At 45.6% G+C, this 19829-nt stretch overlaps 1 protein-coding gene across 1 annotated transcript in view; it reads left to right on the forward strand.

Annotated features, from left to right (window-relative positions):
- Window positions 1–11797: 11797 nt before the first annotated feature.
- ZDHHC20 (zDHHC palmitoyltransferase 20) overlaps window positions 11798–19829 on the forward strand; it is a 345529-nt gene continuing 337497 nt past the window's right edge. Inside the window, exon 1 of the mRNA XM_077745445.1 lies at window positions 11798–11802. The gene's annotated coding sequence lies outside the window, so the exon portion shown is untranslated. The remainder of the gene's footprint in view (window positions 11803–19829) is intronic.

Below are 19829 nucleotides of genomic sequence, written 5' to 3' on the forward strand. Positions count from 1 at the left end.
CCTAAAATGTGTATGGAACTGCAAAAGACCTCAAATAGCCAAAGTAATACTGAAGAAGAAAACCAAAGCAGGAGGCATCACAATCCTGACCTTTAGCCTCTACTACAAAGCTGTCATCATCAAGACAGTACGGTATTGGCACAAAAACAGACACATAAACCAACGGAATAGAATAGAGAACCCAGAATTGGACCCACAAATGTATGGCCAACTAATCTTTGACAGAGCAAGAAAGAATATCCAACAGAAAAAAGACAGTCTCTTTAGCAAATTGTGCTGGGAGAACGGGACAGCAATGTGCAGAAGAATGAACCTGGACCACTTTCTCACACCACACACAAAAATAAACTCAAAATGGATGAAAGACCTAAATGTGAGACAGGAAACCATCAAAATACTAGAGGAGAAAGTAGGAAACAACCTCACTGACCTCAGCCGCAGCAATTTCTTGCTCAACACATCTCCAAAAGCAAAGGAATTGAAAGCAAAATTGAACTATTGGGATCTCATCAAGATAAAAAGCTTCTGCATTACAAAGAAAACAATCAACAAAACTAAAAGGTAACTAATGGAATGGGAAAAGATATTTGCAAATGACATATCGGATAAAAGGCTAGTATCCAAAATCTATAAAGAGCTGACCAAACTCCACACCCAAAAAAACAAATAATCCAGTGAAGAAATGGGCAGAAGACATGAATAAACACTTTTCCAAAGAAGACATACAGGTGGCCAACAGACACATGAAAAGATACTCAACGTCACTCATCAGGGAAATACAAATCAAAACCACACTGAGATACCACCTCATGCCAGTCAGAGTGGCTAAAATGAACAACTTGGGAAATTATTGATGCTGGTGAGGATGTGGATAAATGGGAATCCTCTTGCACTGATAAGAATGCAAACTGGTGCAGCTGCTCTGGAAAACAGGATGGAGGTTCCTCAAAAAATTAAAAATAGAACTACCCTATGACCCAGCAATAGCACTACTAAGAATTTATCTAAAGGATACAGGAGTGCTGATACATAGGGGCACATATACCCCAATGTTTATAGCAGTGCTTTCAACAACAGCTGAAGTATGTAAAAAGGCCTAAATGTCCATCAACTGATGAATGGATAAAGAAGATGTGGTTTATGTATACAGTGGAATACTACTTGGCAATGAGAAAGAATGAAGTCATGCCATTTGACACCACGTGAATGGAACTAGAAGGTATTGTGCTGAGTGAAATAAGTCAGAAGAAAACTATCATATGTTTTCACTCCTATGTGGATCTTGAGAAACTTAACAGAAATCCATGGTGGGGGAAATAGTTACAAACAGAGAGGAGGGAGGCAAACCATAAGAGACTCTTAAATACAAAGAACAAACTGAGGGTGGATAGGGGCGTGGGGGAGAGGGAGAAATGGGTGATGGGTATTACAGAGGGCACTTGTTCCGATGAGCTGTGGGTGTTGCATGTAAGCGATGAACCATGGGAATCTACCCCAGACACCAAGAGCACACTTTACATATTGTATGTTAGCCAATTGACAATAAATTATATTAAAAATTTTAAAAATAAATAATAAATAAAAATTTTCAAAAAGGATATAGATGCAGATGATTTGATCAATGCTATCAAATAACTTGACCTAATTCATTTTTATTGTACATTCTACCCAACAAGAGCAGAATCCACATTCTTTCCAAGTGTACATGAATATTTATGCAGATTGGTCATGTTCTGGGCCATAAACCAAGTCTCTGTATATTTAAAAGGATGCAAGCTATGTAAAGTACAATCTCTATGTAATATTGAATTAAAGCAGAAATCAATAACTGATACATGAAAAATTCCCAAGTATTTTGAAACAAATGAACAAACCACTCAATGACCCATGGACCGAAGAACATATCAAAAGAGAAATTAGATTGCCAATGATTTCTTGGATGTGACTCCAAAAGCACAGGCAACAAAAGCAAAAATAGATACATGGGGCTACATCAATCTTAAAACCTTTTGTGCCTCAAAGGAAACAGTCAACGGAGTGAAAAGGCAACCTACAGAATGGGAGAATATATTTACAAATCATGTATCTGATAAAGGGTTAATATCCAGAATATATAAAGAACTCCTACAACTTAACAACAACAACAAAATCAAATAGACTGATTGAAAACTGACAAAGAATTTGAATAGACATTTCTCTAAAGATGATATATGAAAGCCAACAAGCATGTGAAACAATGCTCAGTATCATTAATGATAAGAAAAATGCAAATCAAAATCACAGTGACATACCATTTGATGGATCCTATAAAAAAAAAAAAAGAATCAGGACAAGGATGTAAAGAAATTAGAAACCTTATCATTGGTGGGATTATAAAATGGTGCCACTACTATGGAAAACAACGTGGAAGTTCCTCAAAATATTAAAAATAAGACTACCATTAAAAAAAAAAAAAAAAAAAACAGACTCCTAAAGGCAGAGAACAAACTGATGAGTGCCAGAGGGGAGACAATGGGGGAGATGGGTGAAATGAATGATGGGGAGTAGAAGGTACAGGCTTTCAATTATGGAATAAATAAGTCACAAGGATGAAAGGTACAGCATAGGGAATATAGTCAATGGTATTGTTATTGTGTTGTTTGGTGATAGATGGTAGCTACATTTGTGATGAGCAGAGCATAACATAGATTGTCAAGTCACTGCGTTATACACCTGGAATTAAGGTAACATTGTGTGTCAACCATACTTCAACTTAAAAAAAAAAAAAGATGACTATATAATACAGCAATCCAACTTCTGGATTTATATCCAAAAGAATTAAAGCAAATTTTCAAAGACATATTTGCCCACCCATGCCCATAGCAGCACATTCACAATAGACAAGAGGTGGGAGCAACCAAAATATATCAATGGATGGATAAATGGATAAACAAAACTTGGTATATACACAAAATGGAATATTATTTAACCTTTTAAAGGAAGGAAGGAAATTCTGTTGCATGCTACAACATAAATAAAACTTGAGGACAGGGTGCTGGGTGAAATAAGCCAGTCACAAAAAAAAAAAAAAGGCAAATGCTATATATTTTCATTTATGTAAAGTATTTAAAGCCAAAGTAGTCAAAGGGATTTATTTAACAGATATAGAGTATCAATTTTGCAAGATGAAGTTCTAGAGATTGTTTCACAATAACAAAATACTTAACACTGTATGCTCAAAAGTAGCTAAGATGGTACATTTACATGATTTTTTTTGTCTCATGAAGCAAAAGAGTCAGAATGAGAATAATGCTATACAAGAAAGACGCTAGCAGCCACTGCTGTTTTTAAAGATGAAAAGGAGCCACAATCCAAGGAATGCAGGTGGTTTAAAAGCTGGAAAAGGTTAGGAAACATAGTATCCCCTAAAGTCTCCAGATGGAATTAGCTCTGCTGATACCTTGACCTTAGTCCGATAAGACTGATTTTGGATTTCTAACCTCCAGAGGTATATGATAATAAATTTGTGTTTTAAGCCCCTGGGAGTAGGGGGAGGAAATTAGGGTGTATTTTGAACTAAATGAAAATAAAGACACAACTTCTAAAGATATGTGAGGCAAATTTATACATCTAAATGCCTATCTTGGAAAAGAAGGAAGTTTTCAAACCAAGGACTTCAATCTGTGTTTTAAAAGTTAAAAAAATAAGAGCAAATTAAACTCAACATAGGAAGAAAAAGAAATTAAAAAGATAAGAGCAGACATCCATGAAATGAAAAACAGAAAACCATCAGGATATAACTACAGATTGAACTGATACTAAAACGATATTAAGAGAATGTTACAAACAACAGTATGCCCATAAATTCAACAACTTAAATTATATGGAGAAATTCCTTGAAAAACACAATCTGCCAAAGCTCACAAGAAGAAATAGGTAACCTGAATAGCCCAAGATCTAGTTTTAACACTTACACCCATTTCTTGAGTTAAAATTTTAATTATAATTTTTAAAAACCAATAACTAAGATTCAAATCCCCCCCCAAAAAAGAAGAATTTATGAAGTGATATAAATGGATATAAATTGTGGAGTGCCATATGGACAGTATTATGTCAAACATCGTGAGAGACGTAAAAACAAAACCATAAGACCCAGATGCTGTCCCCAAGCAACTCATAGATGAGCTAGAAAGCCCTAATTAATATATAAGATACCATGAGAGAGCAATGAGAAGCTAAACTCTTGGTATAGGAATTCTGAAAAGAGAATGTGGTGAACTATTGTATCCAGAGAGGGCTTCCTTGAGGAGGTAGTATTTGACCTGGGCCTTAACAGGTAAATACGCTAGAAGATCAATAGGAAAAAAGAAGAAAGGAGAAGTAAGCTTTAAAATATTAAGCTTCAGAGAGTATGGAGACTCTCAGATCCTTGTGGACAGCAAAATTGACCAAGAGCCCTAACTACAAAATCCACCACTGTGTTCACACCAAAGTCGCACTTCCCATGGGCTCCTCCCATCCAATGACTGACTTAGCAAGGATGTTAAAGCAGACTTGCTCCTGAGAGACATGGGACTCTTCTGATAGGCCAATTTAGCTGAAGGAATCCCAGATAGGCTCGCCAATCTCCCTCAGAACTGTACAGCAGACCTCCCCCCTTCCCTCCCTCCTTTACCTGAAAGTCAGAGCCCGTTTCCATCCGAGACCCCTCTCATCCCTCACAAGTATTGCTCCTAATAAATTCCTGTAAAACTAATCTCATCTTAGCCGCTGCTTCTCAGGGACCCCAGACTAACACAGAAGGAAAACACCAAATGAAAAAAATGCAGTCCCTGCATTCAAGAGACTTACCATAAAGTGAAGAATATGAAAATGTATATAAGTAAATATGATATGGGTAAATAAGATAGATGCTAGGAGTGATCAGAAAAAAAAATGTTTTAGGACACACAGAGAAGGAAATGACTAACTTTAGCCAGTAAGATCAGTGAGGGCTTACCAAATAGATGATATTTGAAACGAATCTTGAAAGACAGATATAATTTTAGTATACGGAAACAAGAGGGGATATTCTAGGCCAATGGAAGAGCATGAGGTTAAAGTACAGAGTGTGTGTTGGCAAAGGTAAGTAGATCTCATAACGATCTCATAAGGAAGCTTTTTGCACAGGGATATATATTTCAGTCTGCTTTCAGAACATAACTATGATCAAATGTGAAGAACAGAGAAGAGAGAAAGGTCGAAAAATAAGAAGTTAATACAGTAATCACGAGGAATCGTTAAGGAAGCCCAAAGTCAAGAATAGATAGGTAAGACTGTATGTGAGAACATCTCGGAAGTAGAATCCAAAACTTCTTAATTAATGGAATATGAGGCATGAGAATCAAGGAATGACCATATTAACTCTAAAGACACTAGCCTGGGTGGTTGAAGAAGCACTAGCAACAAAAGAGAAAGAATAGATTTGGGGTGGAGGGGACACCAATTTGGCTTTAGAAATACTGCGTCTAAGAGAATATCCAGCGAGAGATAATTCTAAAGCTGTTGGAGGTACTGGTCTGACTGTGTGGGGAAATGCCAGTTAAAGATTCATATTTGGAATTACTTACACAGAGCTGATGACCGGATCTCTGGAAATGTGTGCAATGGCCCTAAAGTGAAGTATATGGCCATCACATAGAAAGGACCTTAGGAAAGCCTGCATTCAGTGTGAGGGAAGGGCTCCAGAAATGAGGCAGAAGTCATCATAGGTAGGAGGTTGAGCTGGGTCTCATGACTCAAGAGAAGGAGTAGAACCAAAGATCTGAGCCTTTTTCCCATTTCTTCACCCATAGAAACCCTCTCTGACACCCCCAAGGTGGAATGAGAGCCTGGCTCCCTTAGGCTTCTGTTACAGAGTCATGCATACCTTCACTGTGGCACTTACAACAGTACTATAATTGCACATGTATATATCTACCCACAAGACTGTGAGCTCCTAAACACTACAGATCCAAGACTTAAATAACAGACAGAAGGATTTCAACAAATATTTGTTGATTGAGTGAATGCATGCATTCAACAAATACTCAGCATGTACTGCTCTATGTGCTAGATACTTTACAGGTCCCAAAGATGCATTGGTGAAGAAGACAGACAAGGACCTCACTTTTACAAAGCTTATTTTCTAGTGAAGAGGGTACCGTTGAGAGACAGACAAGCCACATTCAAACAAACTAATGACAAAGAAAATGTCTTGTTATCCCTCTATAAATACTAGAAAAAGAACCAGTTGGCTATTGAGAGTGCTGGGGTGAAGGCTGGGTGCTAATTTAGATTGCATGGTCAAAGGAGGGCTCACTGAGGAAGTGGTGTTTGATCCCGGGTCTGAATAAGAGGAAGGCAGCCATGCAGAGTCTGGGAGCAGTTCCCAAGCAAGTAGAAAGTGTATATTTCCTAAAGAGAAGATGTCCAAGGAACTGAACAGAGGCCAGTGTGAGGGCAGCATATGAGCAAAGGCATGCATGGAAGAGAGAAGGTCAGGGAAGTAAGCAAGAGCCAGATTGTGTGATACCAACATCATCTTGCAGGTCCTGGTGAAGAAGGAATTTGGATTTTCTCGTAAGTGCCCTGGGAAGCTCCTGTATGATTTTAAGCAGTAGAGTGACCTGCTCTCAATTTATATATTTGAAATATCATGTTGGTTGATGTATAGAAAACTAGAAGGATGGATGGATGGATGGATGGATGGATGGATGGATGGATGGATGGATGGATTAATATTGAGCAAATCTGAGAAGAAAGCACTGTGTGAAATACGATTTAGGAAGGATCAGATAGAAGCATGTCTTCAGTGGAGAGGAAGGAGTCTGTGGAAAGGAAAGGGTCAAAGTTAAAGAGATTATGGCTAAAGCCAAGTGACAGAAGGGACCACAGGAGACACAAGCAAAGGAATGGGAGAGGGGTTAGACTTGGAGGAGGGAGACAGCAAGAAGCGAGGAGAGCTGAGGGAGGCCCTTGGGGCAGCCAGCCTCTCCATGGGAGGGATGGGGATGGAATAGAGTGTAAAGCGTGAGCATTGCTGAGTCAGGAAGGGCACCAATGCCCATAAGGGATGAATAAAGCAATTTGAGAAGCACAGAGGTTAGGTTGTGGGGGCTGGTGATGAATGTAGTCATCACAGTGTGTGACTTTCTCTACGTTGCTCAGAAGCCCACACGCAGGAGCAGAGAAAAAGGAGAAAGTGGCCTCAGGGAGCCAGGAGTGAGGACTAAGTGCAGAACTGACATGTTTCACTGCCATTAACTCGGGAAACACCTACTGTTCACCTTTTGTGTGTCAGGCAACATCTCAGGTATGGGGGTAAAACATTTTCCCCATCCTTACAGAAACCACGGTGTCTGAGCTCAGGCTCCTATAACAAACGCCACAGAGAGCATGACTCAAACAACATCGTGTCTCCCTGTTCTAGAGGATCGCAAGTCTAAGATCAGGGTACCAGCATGGTCAGGTTCTAGTGAGAGCTCTCTTCCAGGCTTGCCGAAAGTCACATGGTGGGGAAAGCAAACTCTGGTCTCTCTCTTCTTATAAGGACACTAGCACTAATGCCATCGTGAGGCCCCATCTAAACCTAACTACCTCTTAGAGAAGTTCCACCTCTTAACACCATCACATCCAGGGCTAGGGCTTGCCTCAACCTGTTTGGGCTGCTGCAAAAAAGTGCCGAAGTCTGGGTAGAAGTGTGGACCAGGATGCTGGCGTGCTCAGGTAAGGCCCTCTTCCAGGCCACAGACTTCTTGCTGTGTCCTCACATGGCAGAAGGAGCAAAGGAGCCCCCAGGGGATCCCTTTTATATGGTCACAGATCACATGCACTGTGGGGGCGGGGACTCTGGCTTCACGACCTATGCACCTCGAAAAGGCCCCACCTCCTAGGACATTGGACATTGGATTTCAGCATGTAAATTTGGAAAAGACACAATTTAGCCCACAGCACACAGATTAGAGGAAGCAAGCCTGCCACGTCCAGCCAGTGTGGCACACGCCACAGGGAAGGTGAACCGGGATTCTTCGGAGGCACGGGGGAGGCCGCCTTACCCCAGCCTTGGAAGTTTAGGAAGCTTTCCCATTGGAAGTGACTTCTGGGAACCCATCAGGGTGAGCCAGAGAAACGGCCAGAGGTGGAGGGAGGAGAGAGGAGTGTGACCTAGGGGGGAGAAGATCACGTGGTACAGCTGGGGAAAAGGCTAGAGGCAGGAATAAGGTTCCAGCAGCAAGGAGCCCCATGTCATGATAAAGCATTTGAACTTGATCCCGAAGACGACAGTCTGTGGAAGAGGGTGAGGCAGAGTCAGGCATTCCATTCTTGTATTGAGAGAGATCGCTCCGGCTACAGGGTGGACTGAGGGAGTAGAAGCCCGGAAGGCAAGCTTGAAGTTACATAAAGATATTTCCATATCTTCCAGTTCAAAACCACAGCCTCCAGTGGGTCAGCACTAGAATGTTAAAGATAAAGAAGGTAATAAAGATAAGACAGGGTGTGAGCCTGAACGCTGGCCCCAGAGCCAGACAGGTGTGCAGATAGCAAGGCCTTATCTCCCACACCGTCTCAGACACTTTCCTTTTACACCTACTCTTAAAACACCGGCAGCATGCATTTTTGTCTTGATTCATCATTTACAGTGATAAGCATCTTTTCTGTCCTATCAAATAAACTTGCAGAACACTCCGGAGTGTTGATGCTGAAAGTCTAGTCCACGTTCTAGGACCCCGTAAGTCCACATCAGCATCTAGATTTTTATTTAGAAACAAAACAAAACAAAACAAAAAAACAAAAAAACCTTTCATGAGCCCTACCCATGGATCAGAATCTACACACAGGGGGGCTCAGGAATCTGTAAATTTTTTAAATTTTTTTAATGTTTTATTTATGTCTGAGAGAGAGAGAGAGTGTTTGTGAACAGGGGAGGGTCAGAGAGAGAGGGAGATACCGAATCTGAAACAGGCTCCAGGCTCTGAGCTGTCAGCACAGAGCCCGACGTGGGGCTCAAACCCACGAACCGTGAGATCATGACCTGAGCTGAAGTCAGATGCTTAACCGACTGAGCCCCCTAGGTGCCCCCAGAATCTATATTTTAAACAAGATTCCTATATTAGTTTTCTCAGGCTGCCTTGACAAAATACCACAAACTGGGTGACGTAACACAGCAGTTATTGTCTACTGTCCGGCGATCTAGAAACCTGAAATCAATGTGTTCGCAGAGCCATGCTCCCGCTGACGGCGCTCAAGGACGCTGCTGGCCTCTCTCCTAGCGTCTGAGATGAAGCTATTCCTCAGCTTATCATCATTCCAATCTCTGCCTCCATCTTCCCGTGCCTTCTCTCTTCTGTGCCTCTGGGTCCTCGCAGGGCTTTCTCCCTGTAGGTCTGTGTCCACATTTCGTATAAGAGCACCAGTCACCATTCACACCACCCCATCCCCCTATGAGCTCATTTTAACTTGACTACATCTGCAGAGACCCTACCTCCAAGCAAGTCACAGTCACAGGTACCAGAGGTTAGGAGTCAGGAGTGTGTCTTTTTGGGGAACGCAGTCAACCCACAACTGTCCCCATGTAAGTTTATGACACTTGAAGTGTGGAGCATCTAGGAACTTGGATGACAGATCCCATCAAGGCACAAGTCCATCATAGCTACGTAACACTCTGAAATGCTGGGGTTTGATCCTGGGGGGCGGGGAGGGAGGGAGGAGGAGGCGAGACACAAGGAACTCTCCCTGCTGGACTTACACAAGGGCCAAGGGGCCCACGTTTCAGGTCAATCCCCCAGGGTTCCAACAGGTGCCCAGCTCACCTCGGAGACGGGGTCAGGGAAAATCCACAGAACAAATAAAAGACCTCTTATTTTTACCTTAGAATTGAAACTAGAAGTAGAAGTCTTCTCAGCATAGTATGAATTACCTAAAAATACAGATCTTAAGGGCGCCTGCGGGGCTCAGTCAGTTAAGCGTCCGACTTCAGCTCAGGTCATGATCTCACAGTTTGTGGGTTTGACGCCCACATTGGGCTCTGTGCCGACAGCTCAGAGCCTGGAGCCTGCTTCAGATTCTGTGTCTCCTCTTCTCTCTGCCCCTCCCCTGCTCACGCTGTCTCTTTCTGTCTCTCAAAAATTAAAAAAAAATTTTAAATAATATAAAAACTTTTTTAAGTTAAAAAAATAGAATATGGATCTTAGTCTACAACTCTGCCTATTTTATAGACTAAAATGGATCTGCATTCATTTGTGTGCATGGTGACATTTTCAGGGAGTGAGTGTTTTTGCAAACTTGGGAGCCAAACCACCTAATTCAACTCCCAGCCCTGCCACTTACTAAGTGATCTTAGGGAATGTACATACGCCTCAGTTCCCTCATCTGTAAAATGGGCACAATGATAGTAACTACCTGGTAGGCTTAAATGAGATAATACGTGGAAAGCTCTTGTCATATAATCAGCAGTTAATACATGTGAGTTATTCTTTCTATAGCATCTCTACCATGGTTGTTTTGACAAACTTGTACCTGATGGAACCTGGCTCTTCCAGTTCTGGCCGTCAGCGCTATTCTTCCATGCGACTCTTTAATTTGAATCTTAAAAATTTATGAACCAAAACTTTCCCTTTATGTCAATGAATCAAGTCAAACAAAACAATCTCAAGGCTACGAAGTGTGTTTTGGAAGACACTGTTCTTGGTAAACCAAAGCACTGCTATATCTCCCTGAGGACTACAGGGGAATGACTGAATTTTAGAATGTATGTTCATTTTATTCTCAGTAGCCTACTTAAAATTGCTATTTTCTGAAGAGTTTTATTAAATGTCCCATGAAACATCGTATGATTTACGCACACATGCTAAGATAAAATAGCAATGTTGCTTTTGAAAACGGGAGACTCCTCTGGGTTTCTCCCTTCTCCCCAGGCTCAGTAGAATCCAGTTAGCACATCACCCGGTTAAACCGAAAGAAAATTGCCAACTGTGACCAAGAAGCGTGGAGTTGCACAGGCTTTGGGTTTGTTTGTTATCTAAAATCACATGGGTCAGACGTTTGAGGAAAGTGTATAGAATGGACTCGAACAGCCCCTCAGCACAGCGTCCACACGGGCTGCTGTGGGTGTCGCTATTGTGTTGAGTCACTGCATCATCAGTCATAAAAATCAAAACTGACACATCAGACAAAGGGCCAAGGTCTCCCAGAAGGCTTGCGTCTTGCGCTTTGAACGTCGCCGCCCGCGTCACGGTGCCGTGGCCTCTGGCATCAGCGCGGCACAGGGACTTCAATCATGTCTTTTCCAAGCAAAGGCATCACCTAGGCTGTTTTCTACCCACATTTCAATGACCCACTTTCTGTTGGGGGCACGAGGAAAGCCGGTTACACAACACCACAGATGTTTATTTCCCCGGTTCGTGTTTGCTCGAAATGACGCCCCCTGTTTGAAATACGGTCGCCCCCGGAAGCTGACGCGGCGTCGCCAGAGAGGTGGGCTGGGCGCTGGGGGAAGGCAGGCCCGCGTCCGCCTCCGGTCGGCTTCCGGCGGCGTCCCGGGGTCAGCTTCCCGTCAGCTTCCCGTCAGCTTCCCGTCAGCTTCCGGCGGCGTCGCCGGGTCAGCTTCCCGTCAGCTTCCCGTCAGCTTCCGGCGGCGTCGGGGCTTTCAGGCTCCGAGCTGCGCAGGAAGCAAGGAAACGGGCGTGAGTGGTCCCTGGCCTCCAGCGCTGACGATCAAATGCCGTAGGCGCTCGCGTGTGCAGCACACTTATCCGCTGTGACTCGGCCCCAGCACACCACCCACTCGCTGCTCGCTGTGCGTGTCGTGTGTCTGCCCCTCACCTCCCGTCGTGCCTCTGCCCCTCACCCCTCCCGTCGTGGTCTGCCCCTCGCCCTCCAGTCGTGGTCTGCCCCTCACCCTCCCATCATGTGTCTGCCCCTCACCCCTCCTGTGGGGTGTGTCTGCCCCTCACCCCCCTCAAGTCACTGACTCCCCCAGAAATGCTGTTGAGACTCAACTCGGATTTGCCGTAATTAAGGCAAACATGCAAAAGGTGAATGATCCATTTAAGTAAATCCACTCTGGTTTTTTTTTGTTTTTTAATATTTATTATTTCCTTTTGAGAGAGGGAGAGTGCTGGCCGGGAAGGGGCAGAGATAGTGCAGGACAGAGGGTCGGAAGAAGGTTCCCAGCTGTCAGCACAGAGCCCGACGCCGGGCTCGAACCCACAAGCCATGAGATCATGACCTGAGCGGAAACCAGACGTTCAACCAACTGCACCCCCAGGTGCCCTGGAGTAAATCCACTTGAAAAGCATTTTGTGTGTGTGTGTGTGCCTGCGGCGTGTTGGGCGTTTTGTTAAGTCGTTGGCATCAGAGAGAACGGTGAGGCTGTCACCCCTGCGCCCTGGTGTGCTGAGGCGCATGCGGGAGGGAGCCCAGAGGCACTCAGGGCAGGAGGAGGCCCGGGGAGTGCGTTTTGGAAGAGATAAAGGGGAAGGGAGACCAGGGGGCCAGGGAGGAGCCCAAGACCAGTGGCCATGGCCAGGGCGAGGAAACCAGAAACACGCTCCTGGGCCAGATCCCAGCCGGGCCCAGAGGCCTCGCAAAGAAATGATGACTGCACCCTGAAGACCGCGGACAGCGGACATTTTACTCAAGGCGATGGTCACCGTCTCCTTATAGAAAGTTCCCCAGAGGATAAAGGGCAAACCCAAGGAGTGCAAGAACAGAGGCAGGAAGGCCCCATAGAGAGATGGCGGCCTGATCTGAGGAGGCCTCGGGAAGCCTGACTGAGAGGCGCAAGGGTGCAGGACAGAGCTGAATGCTGGGGATAGCAGATGCTTGCAGAGCAGTCGGACATGGAGTGAGCATTATGGTAAACATGGGGTGAGGGGGGTTAAGACAGTAGTTAAGCAAGAGATGACCACATTCAGGTCACTACTTCCCTGTTCTAAGAAGCTTCTGGCCATGGTGTGTGAGCGGGAGGGAGAAGTGCCTGAAACATCCCGGCGTCAGACTCTAACGGTTTCCACACGGCGCACAGATAAGTGCTGTTCTCTGCTGGGCAGCTGCGGCTGCTCCCTCGGCACCTGGCTCTGTTTGTCACCTCGCCCCAGGCTCGCTCCGCGTAGGACCTCAGCGCCAAGAGCCGCCCTCCACCCCTGCTTGCTCCTGGGGCCACCCCAGCCCGGCAGCTCTCCTTGGGGCCGTGTCACAGGACCTGAGCTTCAGGAGGTCTGAGCGCTGGTCCCCTGCCCACTGGCCTGTGGCCCGTCACTCCCACGCCCATCCGTCCTGCACAGAATAACTTCTGCCTCCGGTGCCCGTATGCCAGACCCAGTAAAACGGTGACCTCAGCTGCCCAGAGGCTCTCAGAGTCCCTGTGTCGTGCTGAAGTGTGTGGCTTTAGTTGTTTGTGACGTGGGCATTGGGCCTAAAAGGTCAGGTCTGTTCCCTCAGGCAACATCTAATGAACACCTACTGTCTGCAAGTCACCGCACCAGTATATGTGCGGGACACATCGAGGGGCATCAGAATGTCTGCAGGAGTGGCGGCTGAGGCCCCCACAAAGGAGTGTGTGAAATGAGGCAGAGAGAGACAACGACCAGGCAGGGACACACCAGCGTGGCCCCGACATGGGCCATGGACACCAGGCCCGCTTTTCATTGTTGATGTGCGATTTTCAGCAGTCAGATGCCCAGGAGCTTTCAAAGCCAGTGTGAGTAGCTGAGTAGTTTGAACTGAGCCATGATGAGAGGAAAACACCATACAAATGCGGCCTCTCCCATTCCATCACCTCACCCGTCTCCCTGAAACTCTACAACCCCTGCCCGCTTCTCCTCTCCCCTGGTTCTGCGATCAGAGAGGGTGTAGGACACTGGCCCGTGTCATGGGGAGTCTGGCAAACTTCATGTGAAACCTTGGGTTAGGTTTGGGGCTTGACACTATGAACAGCAGAGGATCGGAGTGTGGGGGTCGTGGCTTCCTGCCCCCCTCCTCTAAGTCTTAGAAGTGGGGGGCATCAGTTCTGTGACTGCAGGTGGCAAAGACGTGGCTGCATGGGGTAAGGTTGGTCTGTCACAGCCCAAGAGGAAACTGAGGCACGGTGGGCAGCAAGGGTCTCCGTCACCTTCTGCAGCACGGATCTAATGACTCTATGCCTCCACCCCACTATTTGTAGAATGGGGACACTACTATTGGCTCAAGAATGGTTAGGACAAAGGGATATAATGTGCGGAGCCACCCTTGCTGCTGGACATTCCCGAGAGCCTCACGAGAGGAGCAGGAGATCATTAACGGTGGACTCACCTGAGTCTTCCCTTTCCTCCCTCTTGTTTTTATTTTCATCCCGTGACCAGATTGGACTTCCAGAAGTTCCCTAAGCAAGAGCTCCCTAACAATCTCAGTCATCAAACTCTTCTGGGAAATCCCTTAAATCCCAGATCCAGACTCATCGAAGAAGCGTATGTTGGCCAACCCAGGAACGTGCTTGTTCTGAAGGTCCCCGGGGGTCCCATTGGGGACCCCGGCTGGGAAGCCTCCTGCCCCACATGTCAGGGCTCCAGAGGCCAGTCGCCATGACCAAGGTGGCCAGTGTCTGAAGACAAGGATGATCCCTTTATTTAGCGGTTGTTTTAAATTTGGGAATCAGACCTTTGCAAAGAACACGTGTGTGCCTCTGACAAAGTAATGTAAACCAATAACAGGCTCCAATGATGCTATTTTTAAAAGGCTTTAAATAACTTTTTCAATGCAAAACAACCCACTCAGGCAGACTTAATTCATTTTATGGGCCAGCTGAAGCACTAGCACTCTGAGAGCCTCGCTGCATCACGAATCAGAGCTGTTTCGTCGGTCCCCACGTGGGTGACCAGCGCTGCGAGGTTAAACCGATAGGTTCCATGGGCTGCTGACCCAAAGGACGTGACCCGTGTAGCCCCCTCTCCCCGGCTTTGGGACAGCGGTGGGCATGGTCTAACAGAATTCCCTGTGTTCTTAACCGCCCTGTTTCATGCACCAAAAAGTTCTTCTTCTGATCCTCTCCCTCCTTGGTGAAGCTGGGGATCAATTCAGCTGATGTGTTTTCCCTGATGAGTTAATGTTACAGGCTTCACAATGGTGACCTCAAATCCACACTGCGATTAACAGCAGTTCAGCCAACGCCGTGAACTTGATAGCCCTCTCGCTGCCTTTTAATTAGAATTCCAAGTTGGTGTTTTTGTTTGCAAAGGAAGGATGGAGCCCATCAAGGTCACTCAGTCCAGGCGCTGCTGGGAGGAACGCCTCGCTGCACATTTACACTTCAGCGGTTCCTAGGAGGGCAGCGCGCTGCAGCAGGAAGGATTTCTAACAACTTCCAGAATGTTTTCCAGATATAAATAGCCTCTACGGCATGATATATTCTAGCAAGGAAGGCTGGAACAAAAGTAGGTTACTGACTGGCAGATGCCTGCCTTCCAGTGGGCATTGGAGCATCAGGGATTGGGCTCTTTCCAGCTATATTTAGCATCCGCATTAATGTGCTGCCGAACAATGCCCTTTAGAAAAGCCACATAAATCAGAGGAGGAAAGATTACTAAAATTTATGAAGCAATCACTGTGAGAAACCCCCGGGCACAATCACTGTGATAAATACCTTGTTAAGCCCCTGCCCATCCCCACCTTATGTTTCTTGTTAACACGAGGGGTCCATTACTGAGCGTTGCTGCTCCCCAAAGGGGAAGCCATCTGCATTTAGGAGCCGTACAGCAATCTGCCCCATCCAACCTGACAAAACCACTCTAACAATTACAGAGATGGAAGGGCCCTCCAAGCAAGCAGGCTCCCTGGATCTTCCAGGATGATCTCGATTTTGTGCTGTCACTTTGTTCTTTTTAACAGCAAAATCGTTAAACAGAGAAGCGAGTGGGTTTTCACGGTTGCTCCCTGGCACAATTTTCCGTAGAGGTGATGGTGCCGCTCAGAGAACAAGCCTCTATTGGACTGTACGCCCTTGTTCAGAAGCCAGAAACTCGGATCCATCCCTTGGTTTGAATTCCCCCACTTTGAAAATGAAAGCGAAGAGTCAGCTCCCCCAAAAGAGATCAAGGCGGGCCAGGCGAAGCGATTCTTGGGTCTGGCACGAGGCAATCTCACCAGGGCACCTCCTTGTCTCAGAAGGAGGACTGGCTGACAGTTACACAGGTTGATTCTGGCTCCTGATGGGACCGCTGATTCTGTAGCACAGCGTGACCTGGATAAGAGCAAACCCAACACCGGCTCAGTCGCTTACCGAGTGGTCTTGGGCAAAATCCTCCAGCTCTCTCAAGCTGTCTGTTCCTCGTCTGGAAAATGGAGTCAATTAGAATACATACCAGGTGGGGTTGTTATGAAAATAAAAAGAGGGAATGCAGATCAAGGCACCTATCACGGTAGCTGGCGCATCGTAGATGCTAAAGAAATAGTAGGTCTTATTAGGCCAGTCGTTGAGGATTCCCCAAAGGAAAAAAAAGAGTGATAGAAATAGGGAGATTTTGCAAATATTGACTCCTGAATTCTGCCTTCATCACCTCAAAGCCAGAGGATGCAGGGTGGATGGGAGAAGAGAGAGTTGTCTACCAGTTTGCCATTGAGAATACTACTCATCCACTCAAATATGAAGTAGGTACCCACCGTGCATCAATATTTTGTAAGGAGGATCATACCTTTGCCTCTGTCTTCCCTCTCACAGAACAGGGTTGGGCATTCTGACCTATGTTGAGAGATTATAATGAAATAAATCCAGTCCACTGATTGATCGATCACATTCACACCGATCATTTTTCTCTTTCACGACGGTAACATGGATATTATTCGTGGCGCGTAATTTTCAGAAGTGACTGAGATGTTAGTGCAACTGGAACAAGGCAAAGGCCTTTTGCGTGTTAAATAAGAAGAGACTCAAAGGAAGTGATTTTTCACTTTAGAACGTTAATTTTTTTACCCAGTTCAGAGCACACTTAATGCCAGATGTAGCTGTTGCTATGAGGAAGGTCTTTTGCTGAGTGTAGGCATGAGTGAAGGTGGATAGTATGCTATGATCTAAGTAAAAGAGAACAGAAGGGTGCCTCCGCTCTCCCCTCAATCCACTAATTGGCTGGTGCACAAGAAGAACGGGACAGCAGAGCCCACGTTCAATCCTAACTCTCCAGCATGGTCACTGCGTAAATCACTCTGAGCAGATCACCCAGCCTCTATCAGCCTTAGTTTCTTCATCTGTACAAATGCAAATAATGAGACCTAACGCCAAGGTCTTCATGAGGATTAAGTGAGGGAACGTATTTCAAGAACCCAGCATTTAATAGATGTGGAATACAAGAAGCATCTTCCTCCCTGGAGCACAAGCCGGCCCCCTCCTGTCTAGCCCCCGCTGGGGTCTCACCAGGTGGGTGAGAAGTTTAGAGCCAGGCCAATCACAGGTGCACCCTGCTCGCCTCCACACACTAGTGTCTTTACATAGATGAACTCAGATTAATAGGAACATCAAAGCAGTACTCACTTTGACTTCTGCCCTCACCACTCTCCTGAAACTCTGCAAGACCTTCTAATCTCCAAAGCAAATGGCCTTTGGCTGAGATTCATTTTCCTCCCTCTTTTTTTTGGTAACACTTGACACTGGCTGATTTCCATCTCGAAATCCTTTACTCTTTGGTTTCTATGATATGATACTGCTCTGGGTTTTCTCCTGCCTCACTGATACTTTCCCTCCTGTCTACATAACAGGCTTCACTTGTCTTCTGACTCACAAATGCCCCAAGTTTCTAGGCCTCTCCTCTTTCTAGTCTCTCCACCCTCCGCTATATCGGTCTCATTCATTCCAGTGGCTTCAACTTTCTCTTCCTAAAATTATGGCTCCCAAGCTTCCCTCTGTATCTCTGACATGTTTTCTAAACCCTACCGTAGGGGCTGAATACCCTAATACCTACAGAGGCCAGGCAGGAAATAGAAATAACTACACCAGGCTGGACTCAAGGGAGTGGTGGAGACTGTAGCAAAGCAGAAAGCACGTTCTTAACTCTCAACTCAAGCCAATGGCCCAGTGACTCCAAATATGAAGATTTTTCCAAAAGAAGTCAAAAATGCAGATTTTTTATAAGCTGTTAATTAATCAATAATCCAACTGTTTTTTATATAAATTTATTTATTTTGAGAAAGACAGAGAGAGAGAGAGAGAGTGTGTGTGTGTGTGCATGGGCAGGGAGGGGCAGAAGGAGAGTGGGAATCTTAAGCGGGCTCCAGGCTCAGCACAGAGCCCAATGCAGGGCTTGATTCCATGACCTTGGGATCATGACCTGAGCTGAAATCCAGAATCAGAGGCTCAACCAACTGAGCTACCCATGTGCCCCTCAACTGCTTCTTTGTTTTGTTTTTCGTTTGTTTTTTTTAATTTATTTTTGAGAGAGAGAGAGCACAAACAGGGGAGGAGCAGTGGGGGGAGGTGAGGACAGAGTTTTCTAAGTGGGCTCAATGCTGATAGCAGAGAGCCGGATGCGGGGTTTAAACCATGAGCCAAGAGATCATGGTCTGAGCCAAAGTCAAACACTAAACTGACTGAGTCACCCAGGTGCCCCTCAACTGTTTCTAAGTCATGCAGCTTACCCAGTGTGGGACAAACAAACTGCATCTGAAAGCCAAATGTGGCTCAGAGCAACCAATTTGCATTTTATTCTAGACCCACAAGTTGAAACCTCTGCATCACCTTCAACTTTTTTTCACTTTCCTCTTAGCTGACCAGCTCTGCTCTATTATTTTTGCAGTGAGTCTTATAAATTTTGTTATAGGTTTTTTTATTTTTTAATTTTTGAGACAGAGAGAGACAGAGCATGAGTGGGGGAGGAGCAGAGAGAGTGAGATGGAGACACAGAATCTGAAACAGGCTCCAGGCTCTGAGCTGTCAGCACAGAACCTGATGCAGGGCTCGAACCCACAAACTGTGAGACCATGACCTGAGCCAAAGTCAGATGCTTAACCAACTGAGCCACCCAGGTGCTCCGCAATGAGTCTTGAACCTATATCCCCACTCATATTCCCACTGTCACCATTCATTCGTCACTGAAGTGTTGCAGTAGACTTACTGGTGTCCCCGTCTTCTGTCTCTCCTCATCTCAATCCATTTAGTCACTAGGGACAGATTAACTTTCCTAAAATATGCTTTGTCATGTAACTCCCCTACTCAAAAGCTTTGTAGCTTCCTATAACCTCTGAACTTCAGCACGTCTTTCTCAACCTGACACTCAAGATCCCCCCTTATCCAGGACAGATATTACCAGTTGTCCTTGAATATCCATTCTCTCCTCCTTCTATAGCAAAAGAACCCCAGCGTTTTGCTGACGATGTAGACACCTAAAATAAACAGCATATTTCACAGGACCGCTTGCAGCTAGGTGAGACCGTGAGACTAAGTTCTCGCCAATGGAATGAACGTAAAGTTTTACGCAGTAGTTTCTGGGAACCCTCTCCAAGAGATAGGACACCTATACTCTTCACCCTCTGCTTCCTTGTCCCTTTCTTCATCCTGATGTCTACAGTATGATGCTGCCATCTTGGACCATCAACGGAAGGCCCACACAGTGGAGGAACAAGAGAGACAGAACCTGGGCACCGTACCAGCCTAGGGGACTTCACAGAGTTATATCTTGTTGAGTCATTGTTACTGTTGGCTTTCTGCTCCTCTCAACCAAGCCTAATCCTCACTATTACAGATCTCACCTAACGTGCCCCTTCCGCTCCCCTAACCACAGCCTATCCATGATTTGAGCCAAGCTATATGTTGCTCCCAAACGTGCATCTACCCTCCTACGCCTCTACCTTTTCTCACACTACACCTCATT

This window comes from Crocuta crocuta, unplaced genomic scaffold, assembly GCF_008692635.1.
Source record: "Crocuta crocuta isolate KB4526 unplaced genomic scaffold, BGI_CrCroc_1.0 scaffold258, whole genome shotgun sequence".
Classification (NCBI taxonomy): domain Eukaryota; kingdom Metazoa; phylum Chordata; class Mammalia; order Carnivora; family Hyaenidae; genus Crocuta; species Crocuta crocuta.